This window comes from Corvus brachyrhynchos, unplaced genomic scaffold (genome assembly GCF_000691975.1).
Source record: "Corvus brachyrhynchos isolate BGI_N302 unplaced genomic scaffold, ASM69197v1 scaffold6, whole genome shotgun sequence".
In the NCBI taxonomy this organism is placed as follows: domain Eukaryota; kingdom Metazoa; phylum Chordata; class Aves; order Passeriformes; family Corvidae; genus Corvus; species Corvus brachyrhynchos.
In genome coordinates this window covers 3,834,237-3,839,906 of record NW_008238632.1, presented here as the reverse complement: position 1 = coordinate 3,839,906, position 5,670 = coordinate 3,834,237, and positions in this window count along the sequence as shown.

Sequence of the window (5,670 nt, the reverse complement as noted above, 5' to 3'; positions counted from 1 at the left end):
TACCGACCATCACCCCCGCCCGGCCCCGGAGCCGCTCCCCGCCCCGATCCCCATCCTCGTCCCGGTTGAGGCCCCGGCGCAGCGCTCTCGGAGCTGCCGCCGGCGGGAAGATCCCAGACCCGGCTAGCCGGAGCATCTAGATCTTACTAACTTTTTAACCAAGTCCACTAAAAAAGGATGCAGCAGGACTTGGAAGCCGTAGATCCACGATTCTGAATTCAAAGAAACAGAAATTGAATTAATACAAATAAATATTAACCACTTCAAAATTGCTACAAATAACTTAATGGCAATAATTGCTATTAATAATTTGCCAGCCTACTCAATATGTGAGGTTGAAGGAGCTCCAGAAGAGCTGTGCATGCGAGTCCATGCATGCGACAGACACTCCTACTGGTAAATTGCCGCAAGGATGTACTTCAACTCAGTAGTTTGAATGCAGTGGGAGTTCTATGGGAAGATGGAGAGAGGAAGGATGGAGATGGGAAACCAGTAAAGGGGAAATGCTAATTTGTCATTCACTCACTGGTATGCAGTAGTTTATTTGGCGTGCACAGGAAAGTGAAATCCAGTCACCAAATCCAGAGAGGGGTAGTTACTGTTTTGCCTCTAAACTCAAAAGAGAGCCTCCCTTGTAACTGGCTGCAGCATGACTTCAAGCTGATGTATCAAAAAGCATTGTTCCCCCTGTCATGTGTGCTCATAGGCATGGAAACATAGGCAGAAGAAGGGAAGTGATGGGAATTGGTGTTCATTTTACGTATGGATTTAGCTGTTGTGTCTCTAAAAGGTGCCTCAATGACTGTATTAATGACATGGTTGAAATAACTGTTGTAAGACATCAGAATGCCCTCTGTAAAGGAACCTACTGTGCATCTACTGAAGTAGCTAAATTAGAAAGAAGGTGAAAAGTGCTCCAATAAGTGCAGGTTATTTACTCAGCTCCTAGTTCAGGCAGTTAATGAAATGTCTGTCTCCTGGAGTACTGTAAAAGGTGCTGTATTGGTAGCACTCAGACTGGGTTTCCAAGCTTTTTATAATGCAGTCTGCTGCTCTCCTGCATAGAGAGAATGCTGAGGTTTGTGTATGTCAAATGAACTAAAAGCAGTAATGTCTCACAGTGGTGTGTGATTTGCAATAAAGTACTGTGGTTCTCAGGATGTGTGACTAACCTTCACCAAAACGCAGTGATTGTGGTTACAGTGAATTGTTTTCCGATACATAATACATATGGAGCTTAATTATCATCCAAATGCAATTTTAGTGTTCCCACAATACTATGAAATGACTAAATTAGTTCAGCATGTTTAATATCAGTAATATTTCAATAATTTAATTATTTTAAAATGTGAATTGCCTATTGAAAACCTGCTGTTGAGTGTACTTCAAAAATCGTTGCATTTGTATTTATTAGGATCTCTTTAAATAGAAATGTTTAAAAACACAAAAGGAGTTCGCAACAACTCCAAGTTTTGAAATGGAGATGGATCTTTCAATGCTTTTTATTATGCTTGGTATAGTAGTTATTATTTGCACATCAATTGATGAACATGAACCCATGAAGTTTGTTCAGCATTTGATTCCACTATAGATAGAAACAATATTTCAGAACACATTTTAGGGAACAATCTGCATTATACAAATGCTACTTTGTATATTTTTATTTTTCGGTGAGAATCACATGATTACTTACCTGACTGGATTGTGTAATATAAGACAATCAACAATCAACCTCGGTGACAGTATAGAAACTTGAATTTCTGTCCTGTGATAAAAGCGCTAAAAGAAGACTTAGCTGGCAGTGCTCTGATTTTGTTCTAGGAACCCATAAGGAATGCAGCTGCATTGAAATACAAAAAAATTAATTCTGGAGAGGTTGTCAGATAAACCCAATACAAACCCCATGGGTGTCTGCAGTGAAACCCCACTGAGTGTGATGAATGGGCCCACAATAAAATTGTCACTTTCTTTGAAGTGGCTCCAGTGTCATGTGAGCTCAAGCACAGGAATTCCATTATCTTCGCACTAGGAGGAACTAATAACAATGTTTTTCTTTTGTCATGCGTGTTCAATGATGTGCTTCGTAACACCACATTAGGAGGATAACTTGAGATGGAAGTAGAGTAAGCTGGCATTGTGCAGTCCTTTTGAGTGCAGTCTGCCAAGGGAACTCAAGCCATTCCTTGGGACTTCCATGACAGAAAATCATTATTTGTTTTGAGTCTATAAGAGCAACTGTGTGTTAGTTGTCTATCAAGGACAAATGGGATGGAAGTGGTTGATATCACATTTGTTTCTAAGTGAACCTGAAGCCTGGCTTTTGACTTCAGTTTGCAGCTCAGTGGTGTGCTGTTTAACCTTTTAATGAGTTGAAGTCCTACTGAATAATCAGAGTAAAACAAATGGAATCTAAATGCATGCATAAAGCTGCAGTTGAGCTTAGAGGGATGAGCTGCACATTTAACATTAAGCACCCAATTCATTGCTTTACTAATGTGGTTAAATGTAATGGCACCTATTATCCTCATGCCATGAATAAAACAAGCACCATGAAAATGCTACAAAAAATTGAATTGGCCTCAATAAGATAAAGTTTTGTTTGCCAAAAGAGAGCTTGCATGTCTGAATATTGGAGAAAGCCATTTCTGCTAGTTTTCCAGCTTTGTCTAGTACTGGAAGCACCTGAATTTCCATTTTTGTTTGCAGAGTTCCCTCCATCAAAATAAGAAAGCCTCTATGGAAGTAACAAGAAAGAAAACATGAGGGACATGAGTTATTGTACTTTTGACTGTCTGGAAGATGCTACTCTTTACTACAATACATGCCACTTATTCCAACTGTATCTACTGATCTAATGTGTGATACTAAAAAATTTATTGAAGATTTGGTTCCTAATGCTCAGTGTTTAAAATCAAGTAGTATTTGTTCCTTGGTTGTTGCCTTGTTTCTTTTTAATATTTGACTGAAGATCAGGCCTTCAAACATGATCACTTCCAGGGCTCCACTTGAACCCAGTTTTCATTTAATGTGCAAGTACACATACATAATTACAGGCTGCTTACTGCAGATAGTTTTGGTGGCAGATACGCTTGGCTCTTTGAGGGACTACACATGTTGTGATGTGCAAATCTGGAATTAGCCCTGGAATTACTAAGTGCCTTGAGCTGCATAAATGCATGAAGAGTGTTTTTTCCTGTGAGACCCACTTCTCGGTAGAGGGCGTTTGTGAGATGCCTGGAGTTCCTCATTCCTGCGTGAACTGATTCTGAGTCCCTACATTTGGGAATTACTGATGAACTGGATCTGCCTCTCATGCCTCCAGGTTGTTGTGGTTTCTGCCCCATGGTGTTGGACTCCCGGATGCACTCCATCTGTGGTGGCTGGTTGTGCTTGTCCAGTTTCTTTCCCACTGGGGAGACTTACCTGTGGCACTCTCTCCCTCACTGTTGTGCCAAGTACTGTGTCACAGCTGCACAGGGAAATTGTCTCTAGCTGTAATCTGAAATAACATCTAAAGACATGGGTGGACTCTTGTTTGAAAAGAGAATAATGAACAGTTTGTGTGTGGAGATCTCAATTCTGACTGGTTTGTGTCAGAGTCTGTGGATCTTCCCCACACACGCCTTTTCACCTATGCAGGAAATTATATTCATACTGTTCAAGTGTATTCCATTGTCTTTACACAGGCATCTGTTGAACAACATTAGAAGCATAATCTAACTTTCTGTTTTCCCTGAGCTGGAGACACTCACTTTCTTCAAAGCTGATTTCCTTGCTGTTCAGAGTTCTGAAAAATATAGTCTAGATAAAATCAAATGCTGATAAAAATCAGGAATATAAATTTGCACTGATAAATTTGCACTGAAAATGTTTCTAATTCCTCAGCCTTAGGAATTCATCCTGTTAACTGAAGGACAGATAAAATTTACTAGGATAGAAGAAATTCTTCTGAAAGGCAGCAGTAGGAGTGGTGGTGGTGTACAACAAAAAGCAAGGGGTCTCACCTCTCTCCATGCAAACTGCAATAAGTTTATACCAATAGAAGTTTTTAAAGTGTTCTTTTGTTGATATTCATGCAAAAAGACTCAACTTCCTCTTGTCCCAAGAAAATCAATATTAAAGACATGTTGAATTTAAACTATTCTCCCAATGGGAATCATATTGTTTGTTCATATATAAACATATTTCCATACAAATTAGCAAAAGGACCATACATTCAGTGTTGAAGTTTACCTCAGTGTTAAAGACATACTGGATCCAGCCAGTGGGAACCAAAAAGACTGATTTGGAGTGTTAGCAGAAACATGACTGTTGTTGACCTCAGAAAACTTCATGTATGCTCAGCAAAGTAAAGGGTCACAGCAATTTAGATAAATGTGTAAGCCATCAGTAAGGCTGCCTCAGAGGGAGCATAGTTGAATTTAAAACTGTGTGGAGGAAATTTGATCAGTAACAAGAATCACCTCCAGAGGAGCTCTGTGATGATTATGATGAGCTGCTTAGTGCTAAAGGTGAAGTATTTAGCCTGATCCTTTCCGAGACCTAGCACTGCTTGGGTTCTAACAAATTATTTAGCATTATCTGAATCATTAGTTTACACGACTTGAACGCATTTATATATTCAGAGATGTGAGAAGCGTCACAATGATCAATGAATAGATATAAAGAGGTGTAACTTTTAAGAAAAATTAATTATTTTTCTTTGATAATCTTTGTAAAAGTTTATTTAAGAAAAAATCACTGATTTAATTCCTGCACTAGACAGCACGCCATGGATAGGCTATGCACACATGACATCCTTTGCTTCTGATATTTCAGTGGTCAGACTCTCCATAGACCTGTTATAAACCCACAGAACTTCAAGAGAACTGGTAGTAACATGAACAAGCAAGTTGTCTACAGGCTCATGCATCCTCCCTTTTGAGAAAAGGAAATAAAGGGATCAGTCTGCAAAACGCGTTACTGGCAAATGCTGTTATTCTTCTGCCTTAACATTTTATCTTGAAAACTTCAGTCCAGTGGGTCTGCCTGTCTTTCAGCATATTTACACGGCTACCTACATTCATGGCTTCTGCTGGAAACAGATGGAGCTGTTTGGAAAGCCTATACATGTGCAGACACTCGGAAGTAAAAGACATCACTGAAAAGCAAGAAACATTAGGGACAAATGCTAATCTTCAAAGAGGCAAACAACATTCATTCTGTACTGTTATACCATTTGCAGAGTAAGTAATGCATAAAACACATCACCTGTCCCCCTTTCCACAGTCGAGACCATTGTGAAATGCAGCTTCACAAATCAAACCTTAAAACTTTAAACACAGCTGATGTCTTTGAGTAGGATCTATGCAGAACCCACAGCTGGATGTCAGCAATAAAATCTCTTCATTCTCAAGCCCCTTGCTCCCCGCCACCCTGCGTTTCAAAGCACTGAGGTTTCACCTGGATAAGATGCTGAAAGAGGGGTTTCCGGAGGGGATCCCGCGTTCTCTCCGACGTGTCGGACAGCTCTCCGGTTTGCCGGGCAGAGCCTGGCGGGGGCTGCTTTGCGGTGGGCAGCGGCGGGGAGAGAGGCTTCCCTCGCCCCTCCCGCTCCCCGCGTCGTTCACAGCGCGCTCAGGGGCTGGGACCCCGCGGGACGGGGACGGCGGCGGCTCCGGGATCCGCCTC